Below are 21,950 nucleotides of genomic sequence, written 5' to 3' on the forward strand. Positions count from 1 at the left end.
ACATTAACTGAGACGAGATCCTCAGTTAAAATTGGAAAGAACCTCTCCGAAGAGTTTACTACCAAAAGAGGTTTCAGACAAGGAGACGGCCTGTCGTGTGATCTATTCAACATCCTGCTGGAAAAGGTCATACGAGACGCGAAGGTCAAAAGAAATGGAACGATATACACGAAGAGCCATATGTTACTGGCTTATACCGACGACATTGACATCATGGGTCGATCGGTAAAGGAAGTAACTGACACCTTTGCAAAAGTCGAAAGAGAATCTGCTGAAGTTGGTCTGGCAGTAAACGGCGTAAAAACCAAGTTGATGGTATTGACGCGTAATATGTCCATAAACACCGCACCATCTGTGAATGTTGGTACCTATAATTTTGAGGTAGTAAAGGACTTCGTCTACCTCGGCACCGCCATAAACACAACAAATAACATCAGTTGTGAAATACGAAGAAGAATAGTGTTGGCTAACAGATGCTACTTTGGGCTGAGTAAGCAGTTTAGGAATAAAGCCACCTCTCGTCAAACAAAAACAACACTGTACAAAACACTGATACTACCCGTGCTAATGTATGGTTCCGAAGCATGGGTACTTGCTCAAGCAGATAAGGCAGTGCTTAAATTCTTCGAAAGATCTACGGGCCAATCTGTGTTGACGGCGAATATCGGCGTCGTATGAACATCGAGCTGTATCAACTATACAATGACATCAATATAGTTGAACGAATCGAGATACAACGATTGCGATGGCTAGGCCATGTTATAAGAATGAGTGATGATGAACCCGCTAAAAAGGCGTATAAATACGGGCCGCATGGAGGTTCTCGCAGATCTGGAAGGCCAAAGCTACATATCCCAGATTGGGAAAATACAGCAGCAAACAGAGAGGATTGGAGATTTTTTCTTAGTTCGGCTTATGGAACAAATGTTCTGTAAAAGGCCAGCTAAGTAAGTAAGTAAGTCTATTTGTTTCTGTATCGAAGCCTTATGGCAAATATTTATAGGTACACTTTGGTACAAGAAACACGTAAGAAAGTATCAGTCAGCTGTGCCGACAGAGATACATATACCCTCAAGAAAAGCAAATGCAATACTCCTGACGCCTATAAGGATTCTTTTTTTTAGTCTTTGGACAAATTTTTCAGAAAGTATGGATTTGCCCAGAAAAAACTAGGGCGGCATACACAACATGTTGCCAAAAAAATAAAAAACGACGATTCCATAAACTGCACTATTTCCAATTCGGACATAATTCGAGTCTGCAAGAAATAGTACAATGTACAACGTTTGTATCAAATCGGTTTCTCCCTTCGAGGGTTATTTAACGTGCTACCCAGTTTAGTTGGTGCCGTTAGATTTTTTGGAGCTTTTGTGCAATTATCTCAAGTAGTACGACCTCGCCCCCCAAAAAATTGCGCCGTCGCACAGCGGTCGAAATCACTGATCTAGCGGCGCGAAATTAATAACTTGGAAACGAACGTATATATCTTTCTGAAATTTTGCACAAACTCAGTCTGTGTCCGTGGGTAATAATGGACTTAATATGAACAACATCGGTTAATATTTTGATATATCTCCCATATAACGGTACCTCGTGATGTTCGGTATTTTGAGGAATTAAGCCACCCTTTCCTTCCAAATTATTTGTAATTTGGTACTTAGGGTTTCTAGTGATCACTAAACCTTTCCACCAAAAATTGTGGACATAGGTCCACGTTTGGGTATAGGCCCCTATCAAGGTACCTTCCGATTTTCAGTATTTTGGGGTTTAAAGCTACATTTTCCGGCCAAATTAGGTGTAATTTGGTATTTGGGGTTCCCAAAGGACACAAACATTCTCCACCAAAAATAGTGGACATAGGTCTACGTTTTGATATTGTCCCCATATAACGGTACCTCCAAATATTCGGTATTGTTAGGATTTTGTCTACATTTCTAATCTGAATTTTGGCATAGGAGGTTCTCGTTGGTTATACATGTTCTCCACCAAAAATTGTAAACATAGGTCTACATTTTGATATAGCCCCCATATAACTGTACCGACAGAAATTGGGTATTTTTGAGGATTTAAGCTATTTTTCAATACCATTTATCAGCAAGATTTGCAGCTATTTGCAGCTAAATTGTGGTTATTCGGAATCCAGGAAGTCCAATTGAATTAGTAAAAAAATTGGACTGAACCTCAGTGGACCTTGGTAGTTACGCTCCATTCAACAAAAATATATTGCACTAAAAACATAAAAAAATAATAATTTTTGAAAATTTATTGCCACATAACAATGTAAATTCAGGCCCCAAACATTTTTTTAAATTTAACTGACACCCTCCCCTATCAATAAAAAATAAACTTTGTTTAGTTTTATTACGAATTTATTACATAATTAATCAAATATGAAATCAGATTTTTAGCAACAATTTTATTAAAATCTGATGCATCAAAATTTCTTGCACTTGACAGTTAATAACTGATTGAATATTTACAACAACAAAGAAGTAAAAACAAAATTTTAGTAGGCAGAGTGTCTGTAATCGATACAATGGAAAACATTTCGCAATTTTATACTTTGATTTTTTGACTTTCGCGCCGCTATATCAATGGTTTCGACCAGTGTGCGTCGTAACAAAAAACATTAGAAAACATTTCAAAACGATCCTGCACATTTACCAAATATTGTGTGGAACGTACCCGAAGGACGGGACCTATATAGTCCATATTTCAACCTGATAAAATACTAGATGAAAAAATACAAGGTACAAAGTTTGGACCCATCGGAAACTCCAAGCGAGAATTTTCTTGCGGATTTGCCATTTAGGTTGGTGCCATCAAGGTTTATCGTAACTTTTAGGCTATTATCTCAGGAAGTATTGAATTGCCCCCGAAAAATTGTATACCATCATAAAGATGGCCGCACGGCTGCAGCATATATGCACGCCCCAAGTATTGCCAATTAGGAACTTGAGGACCTTGTTCTTACATCTCATGCGCGAACGACATGAACATGATGCCAAATGTGAACCCCTAGAATTTTGGGGATGTTAGTTGTCGGTTGTTCTGCTACCATCGACCATGACATTCAACTCTGTTCTCACTTCTGCCGTCCATGTTGTGAATAGAGTGGCCGTAGATTTAGTTGCGGATATTTGCGTATTCCTCGCATAGGAATAGTTAGTATGATCAGTCAAATAGGAGTTCAGCCTTTCACAAGTGACATCAAGGAAGTTACCTGACGCCAAGATACGTTAAGATCGTAATGCCGTATGGATGGGGTGGAATACAGGATAAGTAGAGGTAACAGTTACGGAGATATCACCCCAACTCGGGGAACTCCTTTCACTCTACGGACCTTGGACTTCTTCTTCCTGAATTCCACATACGACTGGCCTCCACACATATAATTGTTTCAAAGTTTCAAACTTGGTCAGAGGCTTTTCTACTTGATGTCCTCAAACAACGTGGAGTGCCTGACAGTATCAAATGATTTTGATAAGTCAAGCATTTTGGTTCTTGTAGAGTCCTCAACTAATATATTTGGAAATGGCGTGCAGCGCTTTTGTTGTACCCATGCTATTGATCGGCAACTGGATAGCTATTTCTAAAACATTAAGAGTATTTGCTACGGGCGATAAAATCGGTGTGTATGATTCACATTTGCTGACATCCTTGCCTGGCTTCAGTATAGAGACCACACTGTCCAATATCCAGACATCGTGAAGGATCTTTGTGGCTAGCGACAAATTGAGAAGTTTTGTGTGATACTCGACTTCCGGCACATCCAGCTGTTTCAGCATTACCATAGAGATTTCATCAAGCCCCTACGCTTTGGATTATGTAGCGTTCCTGATGGCATTCGCAACATCATTCATTGTAAATTATGGTGGTTTATCCTCGGCACGAAAGGATTTAATACGACGTAGTACTCTTGGGGGTGCTCGAAATACATAAAATATTAAATAAAATTAAATGACTTGCGCATCTCTTCGGATCAGTCAGCGTAACGTCGACAGTTGCAACATTGGATCCGGCTCCAATCTTGCAAATCTTTAGATGATTTACCACCTTTTCTGCTTATGCTCACCGAACAACTTACGAACGAACTGGCGGTGGCGTCCTCATTGACCGTGCAAAAAGTACAGCTATCAATCTACTGATCCATCACTGTAGCCCTCTGGTCGTTTCTGAGGACCGAATGCCACAACTCATGATGAGCATTAAATTCCATAAAGACCAGAGAGTTATGACTATCCCAATATTGGGCCTATAATCTGGAGTACAATTACTTATCGGCGGGATGTATAATGCTGATAAGGGAGTGCTTAATGTGTACATATCACCAATGAATAGTTTTGCCCTGCGTTATATCCGGGATATTTGCCTTTGGCAAACTATATTTGTCCTTCAATTTGAAACGTCTAAAGTCTCTTGTAGAAGACAACTAAATCCTCAAAGACAGTTAATTTAGGTTCAGGACTGGTCACTTAACGTCTCATGCTCCTTCGTGTTGAATGGATGTGATATGAGGCGTGAAACGATCGCAGTGTCTTTGCGTTCGACTCTGTCTGGCACGATGGCATACATTTTAAACTGAAACAATTTTGTATTAAAGCTCAAACATGCAAGCTAGCTTTCTTATGGAAAAGAGCTTTATGTTCAACGTCGGAGTCGCTCTTGATTGAACGACCAGTTAGAGCAAGGGCTCCCCAGGGATCGTTCTATAATTCATTCATTAGCGACATTAATTAACCTTACTAAACACCTCGAGATCCTAGAAGGACAAGATATCATATTCTCGGAACAGCTAGAGTTTTTCTGACATATAGATTTCACGTAAGAAAATGATACTTCGTTTTGAAATTAGAGATATGCTCATAGGACATTAGTTCCATCACTTCCGACTTATTCCTTTTTACACGTTAGATTGGTACTTCTGGCTTAATTTTTCGTTTTTTGACTACAAACGTTTTGTTGTGCTTTAAAAATCTAAGAACGCAAATCTGTAGACCAACTTTAGTTTTTTTAAGAATTAAATATTTCCCTAAACACCTCCAAATCCACAAAATCATTTTAAAGTCATTGTCATTGTCATACCCCACCACAATTCATCACCACTCATTTGCTATTTAACATTGGCAAAAATATGAGGTTTACACTTTGGCGGCCGGGTGGCACTCACAAGAGAGGAAAAGGCAGAACATGTTTAAGCCATTATTGATTTATCTATCTGTGGAACATTAAATCATCATTAGATACCAGAACGCATAAATACGCTTGCTGCCTGTAAACAAGCAGCACAAGAAGTAGAAGAAGAAGAGGAATTTAAATATTTTGCAAAACTCCCTCGGAGCCATAAATGATAAAGTGCTCGACCAAACATCCATAATAAACCAAAACAATTCGCAGTATGGTGAATGCATGTTAAAACTACACGCGCTATGCTAACTAACACTTATGCATGTCGGCGTTGTGTGCATAATGACTGCGAAAATATAGGCCTAAGCTGGAGAGAAAAGGGTTATTAGAAATGGACATGAGAGAAACTGTTTTTTAAACTGTTCAATATGTTGTTAAATGATTAAGTCTGGGTCTCCGGAAAATTTGGATAATCCAAACCGAAGTTTTCCAAGCAAGTCCGTGATTGTTTCTTTTGATATATCAGAATGATAATGAAATGAAAATATTTACCACAAAATCTCAGAGAAAACAAGGTAAGACTCTCAAAATTCCAATATGTTCAATTCGATTTTTTTTTTTGGTGTTCACATCGGAGCCTCCTCCATGGCAATAACTCTCTCGAAAATTTAAATTCAAATTTCTACTTCAAACCAGCAATTTCTAAACGAATCCTAGCAATATGCATTTCTTTCTGTCTGTCTCTGTGTATGTGTGAGTTCTTCATGCAAATGAACAATGCCTCGAAAATTATAACCCACCCCAAAAAATACACAAAAAATTTCGTTATGGTCATTCAATAGAATTGAAAGGCTGCCTGGCTCATTCATCGACACACTCATTCACACACTCACAACCATCATCGCTACATGTTTCTGCCATACAATACTGGCTCCCCAAATCAATGAGTGTTAGTAATGCTGCGCCAAATTTTGCCTGCTAAAACTTAATGGACAAAGAATTTGTGAGAAAGCGTATTGGGGGTGGGGTGAGTGGGACAAAATAGTTATACCATTCAATAATAGTCGCTGATGTTGTTGGGAGGAGATGAATGGCACGTTAACGGCATTTGTGTTAGCGGACGGAGTCAATGTCCCGCCAAAATCGGCCTATGAACGGAAATGTGAAATAAAGCTTCTACATAAGATAAATTACCAAAGATAGTCAACGATATGTACATATGATTTTGTTTGTGTGTGTATGGCAAATGTAGCAGTTGTATGGAGTCACAGTAAGGAGGAAAAAATTTTATATGGATCTTTAATGCAATCTTAGGAAGTGGGTTAACTTGATACTTTTCCCCATTCGATTGAGTTTAATAATGAAATTGTAATCATTGAAATTGTAAAAGTTTTTATAATGCCTCGTTACCATCGATATTACTGAGCCCCCCCCCCCCCCCTATACTTGGGAATTCAATAGGTTAGATTACATTTACATTTCTTATTATGGTTAAAACTTGCCAAAAATATATTAACCATTTATCGTGAACTAATTTATGTTTCACCGCACTGATGTCCGTTAATATTACTTTCAACTGGTATCTTGCTACAACTTTGCTTTACTTCGAATAAGTTTCCGAAATAATCCGTATTTTGTACTACACAGGCTAAAATGTCTGTTGGACAAAAAGCGGGTCTTCTGTCGATTATTCTTTAAACAGAAGCAGAAAGACGAATTAAAACGATTGAATCTAGCATAGGCATTGCATTTAGTAGGTTTTCATAAGTTTTGGGGCCTTTTTGGACGAATGAACTTTAAGTGTGTTGAGGCGGATGTTCCTTAAGGACCGACATAGTCTATTTTGGAAGTGGATCTTATTTTGCTAGTCATTCCTTTCAATAGATATCGCGCCCACCAGTCATTTCAGTTGGTCATCGTATATTTAGAGCTTTTGGACCATATCCTCAATCAGACTTTAAACTTTAGGGAGCGGACCGATATAGCCCATTTTCGAGCTTGAAATAAATGTGGAAAAATTGTTACTAAATCCATAGCTTGGACCAAATCGGTTCAAAAAATATCGCGCGTACCTTCCCCACTTTTGTTGCGATATGCAAAGTTTGGTCCAGCGCAGTATCCGATGCGAAAGTTGTGCTGCGCACCAGCTGCATGGTGGCCGTAGGTGTCTTTTACAGCTTTCGGGTCATTTGTAAGTATGAACTTTCCCTTGGAAATGCATAATAGAGGCCCCAAGCACAAGCTGTTGCAAATCAAAACGATGCCAGGGCAGGTCACGAACTTTTCTGAACATTTTTGAAATTTTGTGTCGTAGGTACCCGAAGGACTGTATTTTCCTTCGGGTATGGTATATATTTTAACTTAAGTTTGGATAAAATATTACGAGGGTCCAAACTTTGGACAGAGAGTTATTGTGCGCTCCAACCAGACCGACAGACGGGAGGGCATGACTAAATCGACACCTAATTACCTGAAAGGGATTTTGTCTATATCTACATATTTCGGGATTGAAATAATTATTTCGATGGTGCAGATTTTGGTCATATTGGTCATGCCTATACACCCCCTTAGCCTAAAGGCTGAGGGTATAAAAATGTAGATTGGACATTAGTCAATTGAAGACCGATCTAAGAGAAGACCGACTGGACGCCAAAATTGGTATCTTGACAGGTGCACGATTGGACGACAGATTTTGTCATTAAAAACCCACGATTGGGCTCCAGAATTTCATGATGGATAGACCAGCTATTACTCAACATTAGTTCTCTATCAACAAAACCCCTTTTGATCTTCAGCAATTCTTGTTGATAAGATCCACAATTATGCACCAAAAGTTCAGTATGAAATTTGGATTGCGTACCAAAATGTCTTTATTAATATTAACATATTCAGAATTGGTATGTAAATAAACCCACTTTTGACGTTATTAACAGGATTACGTGTGGGAACCATAATAACGCTGTGTGTAATTTTTTGGGCCATGGAAAATTAGTCATATTCTGACACAGCAGCATGATAGAAAACAAAAAAAGAAGGCACTTATCTCAGCGTTTTTCTCATCACTTTTATAACTCAAGAATATTTATGTTTTGTGAAGTAGCTAACAAAGGGTTGAACATAAACATTCAGTAGACATATTAAATGAAATTTTGACCGGTAGTTCAAACATTATTTGGTGAAGTGTGAATTTCCTAAGAAATTGTATTGTTGTACAACTGTTTTGGCTATGTCCTTGTGCAGAAATAAATATTTGTAAAACAAGTAAAAAAAGGATCAGTCGGCTTTACCGACAGAGATATACCCTCAGCCTGTGTGAATTGAAACAACTTTTTCCCCAAATTTTGAAATTATGAGCGTATGAACCGACAAAATTATGGATTTGGATAGAATCTCAAAAAGTTTTGCGGGGAAGGTATCGAAAGGAATGGACCGACATATTCCATTTTGAAAGTGAGTCTTATTTTGGGTGTCATTCCCCTCGATAGATATCGCGAACACCTGTCGTTTCAGTCCGTCACCATATAATTTACAGGTTTTGGACCATTATATCAGGAAGCATGTACTTGCCTACGAAAAACATGATATTGCTGTAAACAGGACCACTAGGTAAAACTTTCAAGGGATCCTCGCACAGACCCTTAACCGGGTTGCTCTGTTTATGAGATATCACGCGTACTATTTTAGCTAATATTTTCGAATTTTTGTGGAAGAGGTACCGGAAGGAGTGGATCTACAAGCATCACCTTCGAATTACATATAATATTCGAAGAAATATTATGATATGAAAAGTGTGGATCAACTCAGTATTTGGTTCGAGAGTTGTCGTGCTCTCCAGCCACTAGGTGGTGCCATAGAGGCTTTTTACACCGTTTGGACTGTTTTCTCAAGAAGTATGGATTTGCCCCTGAAAAAACTTTTACCGTCGTAATTGAGGCAGCGAATGAAAGTTGCGTCAACAAAAATCAAAGTGATTCCAGAGCAGTTCTTAAAATGAACTTATCCAACATTTGGTGTGGGAGGTACCCGAAGCAGTGGACAAATATAGTCCATATTCGAACCTGATATATATTTGGTAGATATATTGGGATGTGTAAAGTATGGACCAAATCGGTCACTACCATCAAGAGTTATCATGCGCACAATTTTTCCGAACATTTTTGATCTCTTGGGGGGAGGTACCTGAAGGAGTGGACTGATATGGTTTAACTTCGAACTTAAACTATGTTTGGACAAAATATTACGAAGCCCAAATTTTGGACCGAGTCGGCAGATCCGTTCTAGAGTTATCTTGCGCTCCAACCACTACATACGGTGTCATAGGGGTTTTTAGCACCATTCAGGCTATTTTCTCAGGAAGTATGGGCTTGCCCCTGATGAAAGTTGTACTGTCGTATAGAGGACAGTGAATAGAAGTTGCTACAAAAAAAACAAAAACGATTCGAGAGCAGGTCCTAAACTTGAACTTTTCCAAAATTTTGTGTGGGAGGTACCCGAAGGAGTGGACGGATTGGGTCCATATTGAAACCTCATCTAAGTCTAGTAGAAATTTCACGATGTGCAAAGTAGGACCAAAAAGGTTTTGTGGGGGAGGTACCGGAAGGAGTGGACCGATATAGCCCATCTTCGAACTTAAACTAAGTTTGGACAAAATATTACGAAAGCCAATTTTTTGGACCGAATCGGTTGATCCGCTCGAGAGGTATCGTGCTCACCAGCCAGCCAGACAGACAGACGGACAGACAGATAGACGGACGGACACGGCTAAATCGACTCCAAATTGTCTGAAACACACTTCGTCCAAACATGCTTGGGGTCTAAAACCATTTTTTCGATGAAGCACATTTTGCCCGTATGAAAGTGTATATGGCGAATAACAAAAATGTTTTGCAATCGATGAATCCGAGTTTCACCCTATCAGAATTCGCGAACTGTTAATATATTCTATAAAGTATGACTACAATTCTTTAAAATGAAGTGTTTTAGGAGGGATCCCATAATGTCGACCATTAAAATTAATTTTCGTGGAAGCTGTGTTGGCATCAATGTAGAAAAATGAGTAAAAATGGCTTGAGCCAACAAGTTTTTTTATGTTCCCATACGATTTTTGGCTTAACCTTACATTTTATAGACATATCCCTAAAGAAAGAATCACAGAATACTCCATGGGCAACAAGATTGTAGTGTATGATTTTTCGATATATTCACTGCATCCACCTAAAATTGATGCTGACATTTTGAAGCCGGAATTTCGGGGTTTTTTGAATTTTTTTAATAATCCGGACGCGCAAGAAGATAATATTCCAAACTCTTAACACGATTATAGAACTCGTGATTTTACGTCGTTTGATGCATATCTCATGAGTGTGCTCCTTACAGCATCCTAGTAATTGGAGTCGAAAGGCCAAAATTTGATGCGTGAATTTTCTTACAAAACCTATTTTTTGCGTGTAAAATTTACAACTGTCATTCCATTTCCTTTGAAACCCGCGTGAATTTAGTTTTTTTACGCGACGGTTCTAATGAAGCCTTCCGCGATAGAGTCGATCTACTAAAACCGCGGATATAGATACCTTGAAAATCGGAAAATCAGCAAAAATATATTTTGACAAATCCGCGTACTAAACCGCGATTTTCTTTAAAATTTTTTACATAAATGGAATCCTTTACTTGCGATTATAATATTTGCGAAAACGCGTGTCATAAAAGAAAAGAGATACGCGAGTAATATGGGTCTTTCACAAAAAATTTAATGTGGAGGCACATCCACGGTTCTTGAAGAATCTAATTAAAATTGTTATATTTTGACGTATTTTTGATAGGCGCTGATGAAACCGGATGCGCATCAAAATCGTATGCACATTGCGCGACTTTTACCAACTTTAAGGTTTTTTGCAGTGTATGATGCAACTGGCGGCACACAATGGCCCCTGAGTGAAACATCGAAATATGCATAAATTTTGAAAGAGATTGATTCGCTGTATCCAAAAACGAATGCGCATCAACCGACTATAACTAACTCGCGAGTTACAAACTTTTTAATTTGCATATCTTTTAAATGATTGTAATTTCAATATTACTCTTTATTTTCTATCCTTATAAGTAATCACAGTAAGCAGTTAAGCTTTCACGATGGTAAACCATATTTTTTGATGAAGTTTTAACAGTATACATTCATTATTCTATGGGATTTTAGCAAAATAGTTGGAGAACTCCCAAATATTTTTTTCGAATTTTTAGAATCAAACCAAAAAAATATTTGCAACAATATTTTCCAACAATAAGTTTTTCTCTTTTGTTGTTGCTATAATATGCAATTTATGTACCCAATCTCCATAAATTTGGTATCATATTTTTCTACGCATTGTCTAGATTCCGCATATATTTTTTAATTTATTTTTTGAGGGTTTGTACGGATTCTGGGAAAGGATAATTTGGATTTACTTCAAAATTTTTTTATTATTTGTTGATTTTCCGCGAAAATAATAATAAATTTAATAACTTTTTAAACATCCACGAATAGATATGGAATGCTGTTAACGATTTATGCATACATTTTCTCATAACAACAAAAAAGATATTTTTAAATATTTTTTCTTTATATGAGAATAAAAACCGCTATAACTTTTGCGCGCATTGGCCAATTTCGTGAACGCGAGTAGATTTGAAACCGGATTTTTTTCCTTTACCTCTATACCAAAAATCGTAGATGTGCTCGCAAAAAAATTTTTTAATTTTTTTCAAATGGAATTGTAAAGGAATTTTGTTATTCGCCATGGCGAAAAACAAAAATTTTTTACAATCGATGAATCCGAGTTTCACCCTTTCAGAATTCGCGAACTGTTAACATATTCTATATAGTATGATATACATTCTTTAAACTGAAGTGTTTTAGGAGGAATCCCATAAGGTCGACCATTAAAATTAATTTACGTGGAAGCTGTGTTGGCATCAATATAGAAAAATAGGTAAAAATGGGTTGAAGCCAACAAGTTTTTTTATGCTCCCTTCCGATTTTAGGCTTAACCTTACATTTTATAGACATATGCCCAAAGAAAGACTCAAAGAATACTTCATGGGCAATATGATACTAGTGTATCATTTTTCGATATATCCACTGCATCCACCTAAAATTGATGCTAACATTTTGAAGCCGGAATTTCGGGGTTTTTTGAATTGTTTTAATAATTCGGACGCGCAACAAGATAATATTCAAAACTCACATTAGGATTATAAAACTCTTGATTCTACGTCGTTTAATGCATATCTCATGAGTGTGCTCCTTACAGCATCCTAGTAATTGGAGTCTAAAGGCCAATATTTGATGTGTGATTTTTTTTAAAAAACCTATTTTTTGCGTTTAAAATTTACAAGTGCCATTCAATTTCCTTTGTACCCCGCGTGAATTTAGTTTTTTTACGCGACTGATCTAATGAGACCTTCCGCGAGCGAATCCATCCACTAAAACCGCGGATATAGATACCCTGAAAATAGGAAAAGCAGCAAAAAATTATTTCGAAAAATCCGCGTACTAAACCGCGATTTTCTTGAAATTTTTTTACGTAAATGGAATCCTTTATACGCGATTATAATATTTGCGAAAACGCGTGTCATAAATTACTGAGATTCGCGTGTAATATGGGTTTTTCACCAAAAATAGAATGTGGAGGCACATCCGCGGTTCTTGAAGAATCGAATTAAAATTGGTATATTTGGACGTATTTTTGATAGGCGCTGACGAAACCGGATGCGCATCAAAATCGTATGCACATTGCGCGACTTTCACCAACTTTAAGGTTTTTTGCAGTGTATGATGCAACTGGTGGCACACAATGGCCCCTGAGTGAAACATCGAAATATGCATAAATTTTGACAGAGATTGATTCGCTGTATCCAAAAACGGATGCGCATCAACCGACTTTAACTAATTCGCGAATAACAGGCTTTTTAATTTTAATATTAATTCAATGATTGTAATTTCAATATTACTCTTAATTTCCTACCCTTATAAGTTATCACAGTAATCAGTTAAACTCTCGCGATGGTAAACCATATGTTTTGATGAAGTTTTAACTGTATACATTCATTATTCTATGGGATTTTAGCAAAATAGTTGGAGAACTCCCAAATATTTTTTTCTAATTTTTAGAATCAAACTAAAAAAATATTTGCAACAATATTTTCCAACAATAAGTTTTTCTCTTTTGTTGTTGCTATAATATGCAATTTATGTACCCAATCTCTATAAATTTGGTATCATATTTTTCTACGCATTGTCTAGATTCCGCATATATTCTTTAATTTATTTTTGAGGGTTTGTACGGATTCTGGGACAGGATAATTTGGATTTACTTCAAATTTTTTTTATTATTTGTTGACTTTCCGCGAAAATAATAATAAATTTAATAACTATTTAAACATCTACGAATAGATATGGACTGCTGTTAACGATTTATGCATACATTCTCTCATAAGAACAAAAAAGATATTTTTAAATATTTTTTCTTTATATGAGAATAAAAACCGCTATAACTTTTGCGCGCATTGGCCAATTTCGTGAACGCGAGCAGATTTGAAACCGAATTTTTTTCCTTTACCTCTGTAGAAAAAATCGTGGATGTGCTCGTAAAAAAAATTTTTAATTTTTTTCAAATGGAATTGTAAAGGAATTTTGTTATTCGCCATATACCCTTGTTAGCATAAATGCTGAGGGTATAAAAACGTTCCCCAAACTGTCCTTAAACTGCACTTCACCGAAATTATTGATGTTATGTGGGAGAGGTACATGAATGCGTAGTACGATATAGGCCTTCTTGAAACTTGATGTACGGTTTACAGAAAGGTTGCGATGCTCAAAGTCAAATCTGATACCCAATTCGTAAGTTATCAAGTTCATTAGGTTTTTAGAACTCTTGTTTGAAGTATAGACTTGCTCCAGAAATGGGGGCCTCGAGAACAACCTGCCGCAAAAAATTAAAATCAATCCAAAAACATATCACTTAACTGCACTTCTGCTAAAATTGTTGAAATTTTGTGTAATCTATAATAATAATAATTGTTCCACAGACATCCCGGAAGGGACAAGGGAGACTTCTCTCATATCAATGAGTGCACCCCGATTCATATTAGCTCAATGATATGGGACCTACAGTTTATCGCCGAGTCCGAACGGCGTGTCCTCAGACACCACTTGCAGAGAAGTTTTACATGGCTGAAATACTCAGGAAATGTCGCCAACATTGCTGAGGGGTATTTTGCCACCGTTGAAAAATGTTTGATGTTGCTGGCCGGGGAATCGAACCCACGACCTTCAGCGTGCAAGGCGGGTGTGCGTACCATTGCACCACGGTGGCACCCTGTACTGTGTAATCTATACCTTGGAAAAATATTGCTAAATGCAAGGTTTGAAACAAATCCGTTATTTCCTTTGAAAGCTATTGTGCGTACCATGTTAACGAAGAATTGTGGTACCTGAAGGGTTGGCCTATATCACCAATATTCAAGCTTGATCTAAGTGTGAACAACATATTACGAAGTTCTGTATTGGTCGAGAGTAGTAGATTGATCTGTTCGAGAGTTGTGGTACGCCCAAGCCAGCCAGATAAACGAACGAAAAGGATTTTGTCCAAACTTGCTTAGGGTCTAAAAACATTTTTGATGAAAAACATTTTTAATAGGGATATAAAAGTAATTTACGAATTCGGGTTGGAGTCTGGGTTTCGCTAGCAATATTATTGACGTTTGTTAAATATATTTCTTTTATTTTTATTAGTTTCTGGGTTCTTTATATTGCTTTATTACTTAATACCTTAATTTTGCCACACAACTGCTGTAGCAGACTTTTAGTCAGCATTTTTCGCGTATTTGCCTTTCAGTTTGGCTCTATATTCGTGGAATAATGATGTTTCTCAGGTACCAGGCAATAAAGACGTACATATGTAGAATTTTCCATGGTATCAGTTTACATATTTTTCGGCGCTTTTCTGACTTCATACAAGAAATAAATCCCAACCACACACACTCCAAGAGTAACAACAACAACTCCTTTCGCAATTTTTAGGCCGCCAAAATTGTCGGTCGGTCTTTTGTTCAAAATCAATTTAGTGTTGAATTGTTGCCAACAAATGTGATTTTTCTAATCATGCACTTGCACTTTACAATGAAAGGCAAAAGCAGAGAGAAAAAAAAACGAAAAATAAATGGAATGGCTCCATACTCAATTCGACCCTATAAACTATAACAATGCTGGTGATGATGGTGGTAGTATAAGCTGTAATGAAAACAGCTTCCAGTTTTTGTTGGCCAGTTTAGAAAGTGTTGAAAGAAATAATCTCAAAACCAACACATAAGAGGGCCGAATCAGAAGGAATTGGAATGACGGATCAAATTATTCATACATATTTCTGTGTAGTAAATTTAAGAGACATTGGAACATTAAGACAGACACGTGTGTTTTTGAGAAGTAGTTCTACAAGGCCAATTATTTATTTAATCATTGACATAATACGCAGAATCTGGAATGAGTAACAGGCTATAAATGCGGAATTTTTTAAATATTTTCAAACTCTATAAGAGAAAAGATTCTAAAGCTCCTTGGAAATATTTAAAATGCTAGCAAAACAAAAACAATGCATTAATAATAATTTTTGCTCTGTTCCAAAACCTGCAAGAGCCAACTATTTTTAGACGTCGACAATTGTTTCCTTTATAAATTTTAAAATTTCAAATTTAGCAGATTCGTGCAGGTTCTGGAACAGAGCATATGTGCTGCTGATGTGTTATATTTTGACCAATAACACCTCATATGGACCTCGTACCGAAGCTAATGCAAACACAAATATACTTCACAAATCCGTTTGCCAAAAATGCTCCCCAAAGAATCAGCTGTTCACACACACGTAGTGCATACACACACATAAAGTATCATTTACCAACAAACGCTTTCGTACACCAAAACCTTCATCACACACTTAATATGTCCATAATTTCAGATGTGTGTGGCATGTGAAAATACGTTTTAAGGAAGGATATACACGCGAAACCAACCAACTGCTACTTGCCATCGCTGTACCAATAATTTCACAGAATTCCAAGTGTAAATGAGACTCTATTAAAGTTGAATTTTTCCGAAAGGCATTAAATTCTTTAGCTCATATTTTATGATATCCACAAAATATGACAATGTTAGTTAGAGTTAATGTAGTTTTCAGTTTCAAACAAATAATAGCGGTCAGTGGAATTTCTAAAAGCATCATCTATGAATGAATTTATTGCAGATGAAAGTATTTCTAGCTTTAAAGGATGATCCCATGTAAGCTCGGGTGGAAATGTGAATTGTTAATTTAAGGTCATGTTTCTAGTACATATTTTCACTCTCAGGATTTACTAGTTTTATACTTACTACTATGTAATGAAAGCGGTCAAATTCAACACATTACCTAAAAAAGAAAGAAATTATACTGCGTTAGGAATTTATATGTTATCAGACTAAATATATTATCAGACTAAAAATAAAAAATAAAAAAGAAATTATAAGTAAGAGCAGCCATGTGAAATTCTCACAGTATTTGCATTGCTTGTGGAATATTCTTAGTAAAATAACGATTAGCAGAATTTTATTTTATTAATTAAAAAATTATTGTAATTTACTTTTTTTTGAGTTGAGCTGTTATGACGAAGAGGTACATTAAATAAATAATAATTTAAACAAATTAAGTTTCAGTGTTTTATTTAGAAATGCACTTAAAACTAGAAAATAATTTGTCGCTTAGCCTCAATAAATATATTCTTTCTCATGATGGAATCTCTCAAATAAAACGCTTGCATTTAAATTATAAATGGTGGCAAAATTAAACGACAAGCTTTTTATTTGAGAGATTCCATCATAAGAAAGAAAATATTTATTGAGGCTAAATTAAATTAAATTAAATTAAATTAAATTCTTTGGGAGCTATGTCCGACGTCCAAGCTTGCGGACATAAGTCCGCTTTTAAAATTTTAGTGATTTTTATATAAATACAATTTCTATTTCTAATGTATAAGAAAATTAAAAATTAACTTTAAGTTCATATACATTTTTCATTTCATAAAATAATTTATAATTGATTTAAAATTTTAGGAAAATTACATTAGTACAAAATAAGTAGTAGCCAATACAAATCGAACTGTATTTAAAATTTGCCTTCAAACCTATTTTAAACGTAAAATTCTGCCTACAGGAAAATAAATATTTTTGTTAAAATTCGCAAATACTTTCTGAAAAACGAAAAGCACGGCAGGCGAAAATATTTTTTATAAAAATTGCGCGATTTTTTACAAATTTTTCAAAATTTAAGAAGATAAAAAGTTTTTGTAAAAATATACAAAAACTTTTTAAAAAATCCGAGCAGGTGAAGATATTTTTGTAAAAAAATATTTTCCCAATTGAGGAAGATAAAAAGTTGTTGTAAAATACTTTCTGAAAAACGAAATGCGCAGCAGCCGAAAATATTAAAAAATTGCGCAATTTTTTACAAAAATATTTCCACAATTTAAAAAGTTGTTAAAAAAATATTCAAATGCATTCTAAAAAACGAAAAGCGCTGCAGTCGAAAATATTTTGAAAAAATTGCCGATTTTCAAATACTTTCTGCGCCATAGGCGAAAATATTTAAAAAAAAAAAATCCCGCCATTTTGTACAAAAATGTTTTTATAATTTAAAAAGATAAAAAGTTTTTGTAAAAATATTAAAATATTTGAAATAAGTATTTTTTCTTCAAGCTCGAGGTCAATATATCAATTATATTTTATTGTTCGATATTTCGTAAATATTTAAAGACTATTTCTTGACGTGTTTTTTGCGATTTTATCTTCCTGAAGATGCAATTCAAAGAATTGCGAAATATCGAACAATAAAAGATAATTGATATATTGACCTCGAGCTTGAAGAAAAAATACTTATTTCAATGGTGAACAAAAAAGGTCGAAAAAACAACAATAAAGTAAATTAAAATATTTTCTGAAAAATAAAATGCGCCACAGTCGAAAATATTTTTGAAAAAATCGCGAAATTTAAGAAGATAAAAAGTTTTTATAAAAATATTCAAATACTTTCTGAAAAACGAAATTCGCAGCAGGCGAAAATATTAAAAAAAATGGTGCGATTTTCTTAACAAATATTTTCACAATTTAAAATTTCTTCGAACTGCTACATGCATAATTTCGTTTTTAAATACTTTTGTGAAATCAGCACTTAGGCCTTCTCAAATGTATAAGTCCGCTTATACTCTAAATTCTACTCTAATTAAAATATATATATATATATATATATATATATATATATATATATATATATATATATATATATAGGTATACATTTCAAAATTAAGCAAAGAAATAATTTATAAATTAAGAAAAAAAGTCGATGGTGTCCGCTATTTTTTTTGTCTGCAAAGCGACGTGGACATTACGCCCAAAATCATTTTGGGAGTTATGTCCGGGCACCGATGTACAACGTTTGGACCAAGTCGGTTTCTCCCTTTGAAGGTTATCTACTAAACTGGGTTTAGTTTAGATGGTACTGGCATCCTTTTTTTGAGGTTGTTGGCCAGTAAGTATAATCTTGCCCCGAAAAAAATTGTGCCATCGGAAAAAAGTATCAGTCGGCTTTGCCGACAGAGATACACCATCAGCCTGTGTGTTGAGGGGATATCGATAGATAGGGCTTTTTATCACACTAGCCTGCGAAAAATACAATATAGCTATATTCGGTATGGACTTGCTCCTGAAAAAAACGTTTACTGCCGCAATGAAGCAGCGAATGCAAGTTGCTTCAACAAAAATCAAAGTGATTCGAGAGCAGGTACCCTATGGAGTGGACCGATATGGCTTATCTTCGAACTTAAACTAAGTTTGCACAAAATATTACAAATACTTAATTGTGGACCGAATCGGCATATCCGTTCGAGAGTTATCTTGCGCTCCAACCACTACACACGGTATCGTAGGGATTTTATGTACCTTTAAGGCTATTTTCTCAGGAAGTATGGACTTGCCTCTGATGAAGCTTATACCGTTATATGGGGGCAGTGAATGCAAGTTGCTACAACAAAAATCAAAGCGATTCGTAAACAGGTCCTAAACTGAACATTTCCGAACTTTTGTGGGGGAAGTACAGGAAGGAGTGGACCGATATAACCCATCCTCGAACTTCAACTAAATTTGAACAAAATATTGCGAAAGCCAAATTTTGGACCAAATCGCTTCATCCGTTCGAGAGTTATCGTGTGCACCATCTAGACAGACAGACAGACGGACGGACATAGCTAAATCGACTCCAAATTGTCTGAAACATATTTCGTCCAAACATAATTGGGGTCTAAACCCATTATTTCGATGAGGCACATTTTGCCCGTATGAAAGTGTATATCACAAATGTTGCCAAATATTTCATATTTCATATCAAAAAAAATGTTAAATTTTTTTTCGCGCTACATCAAAGATTTTTGTTACATAGGTTGAGAAACAAATTCCCAGCACGAATCCGCTCGCGAGCCAGTTTTTTGTTTATGCGGACAAAAGTTATGGCGGTTTTATTTTCGTTTTAAAGAAAATATTATTATAAAAACGCTAATTTTTTAACCGCGAGCAATTGCTACTCTAAAGATATCTGGAAGTGGCTTAAGTTAGTAGATTGCATAATATTAAAATAAATTAAATGTTACTCAGTACTCGCGAAATGTATAATAAATTGATAAATTATTGAATGTAAGTCAACTTTTTTCAAAATAAAAGTCCATTTACCCGCTATAAAATTACGAAAAAATTCGTATGGAAGCAAAACTTCAAGGCGAATCAGATGGGACTAAACTACATACAGATTGGTATTATAGTTTCGAAGTCACAGCCAAAATAAACACATATTTTGGTTAAAAAAATAAATTTTTGTTTGAAAACATATTGTTTCACATTCATTATGTAGTATACAATTTTGGAAAAATTTATAGGAATACTTCTCTCATTTTGCTTAAATCTCCCATTGAAATATACGGATTTTGCTTTATAGACATTCATATAAAAGCTTTCCTATTGAGGAAAATAATTGGGTTGCTGAGGATATATTTCAAGGCTGCTGAAATGGAAATAGAGGTCAAATAACCCATTTTAATTTATATGCATTTTAAAATACGTTTAAATCGCGTAATTATCAAAATCATTTTGTCCGTATGTGATTTTCATTTACAGCAAGACCCTCTCTTTTAATTTGTATATATTTTTCGAAATTTTATTTGGAGGCTAAGATGTAGCATCGGCTGCATCTTAGCACTAAAAAACCTATAAACTATCGCTAATTTGCGCAAAGTGAATACAATTATTGTCCGCATCCTATTTCAATGTCCACCATGAAAATCTACATCGATATATATCTATTTCAAGGCGATCAATCAAGAACCGTGGATGTAGCATCCCACACTATTCTTTGGGACAAAATGAAGGTAGCTCCTTTATCATTGAATTTTTCAAATCCCTGTTTCCGCTAAAACGAAGATGCTGTACTAGTTGTTTCATTGCAGTGGAAACGAACCGCAGAAAACGCGATAAAATACGCGGTTTTTTCAAAAACATTTTTATGTGATTTTTCTACTTTGGAATTTCTCGTAACTTGCGTTTTAGCAGATGGATTTTCACAGGGAATGATTTATTGGATCCGGAACGTAAAAAACTAAAATGTGCAATCAAGTACGAGGAATTCGAATGACAATTGTAAAAATTAGGCCCGAAAAATATGATTTTTAGAAAACTGTTCGCACAAAATTTCCGTATTTGGATGGAGATTTCTATGAAGCTGTGTAGACTACATTCACGACACATATATCAAATAACTCAGAATCGCGAGTTCTACAATCCTATATACGATTTGTTGAAACACCTGTTTGCGGAATGAAATTAGAAGAAAATGTCAAAAAACACTGGGATTTGCAGTTTTAGTTGGTTTCTTGCCTCCGACACCAGACAGTTTGTCTTCAAATACAACTCTGATTTACTAACACATACATACATTTATCGGCTGTCTTCCAGTTGTCCATCATTTTTTTCATAGACAGTAGGGTTAATAAATTGTTGACATTTTTGTAAAAATAAGTGAGATAATACTTGAATTGTGTTGAAAACAAAAGATCATGAACACAACAAATTATGTGAACGGAAAACAAAAATAAATCGACGATTTTCATTCATAATTTTACAACAGTGTTTGCAGTTGTGTGCACGCCTACGTCACACCGGCAAGTTTTGGGGTTTTGACAATAAATACATGAACTCAACTGTCCTGTCATGTGTAAACGCAGGGTAAAGGAGACGGCAAGGACAACTTTCTGAAAAAATTTCGTACGATCCGAGAGGAGATCTTAGACTTCACTTCTTCCGAAGTTTTTGTGGGATCTACCCGAAGTAGTGGACCGATATAGTCGATATTCGAACCGATCTATGGCTGTAAGTAATATTATATGCAGCGTTATGACCAATTCGGTTACTCCCTTCAAGAGTTGTCGTGCGCATAATTTTAGTGAACATTTTTGAACTCTTGCGGGGGAGTGGACCGATATGGCACATCTTTGAATCTAAGCTAAGTTAGGATAAAATATTGCGAATTCCAAGTTTTGGATCTGATCGGTTGCTTCGTTTGAGAGTTATCGTGGCACCAGCCAGACAGACAGACGGACATGAATATATCGACTCCAAATTGATGTCTCGATAAGGCACATTTTGATCATATGGAAGTGTATATACTCTCTTAGCCTTAAAGGCTGAGGGTATAAAACATTATCCATTAAAAATTGTCGACTTA

At 35.6% G+C, this 21,950-nt stretch overlaps 1 protein-coding gene across 1 annotated transcript in view; it reads right to left on the reverse strand.

Annotated features, from left to right (window-relative positions):
• LOC141401266 (uncharacterized) overlaps window positions 1–21,950 on the reverse strand; it is a 627,482-nt gene that overhangs the window by 394,669 nt on the left and 210,863 nt on the right. The gene's annotated exons all lie outside the window — the stretch shown is intronic.

The sequence above is a fragment of the Musca autumnalis genome, unplaced genomic scaffold (genome assembly GCF_047663935.1).
Source record: "Musca autumnalis isolate F117 unplaced genomic scaffold, ASM4766393v1 scaffold_4, whole genome shotgun sequence".
NCBI classification, from domain to species: domain Eukaryota; kingdom Metazoa; phylum Arthropoda; class Insecta; order Diptera; family Muscidae; genus Musca; species Musca autumnalis.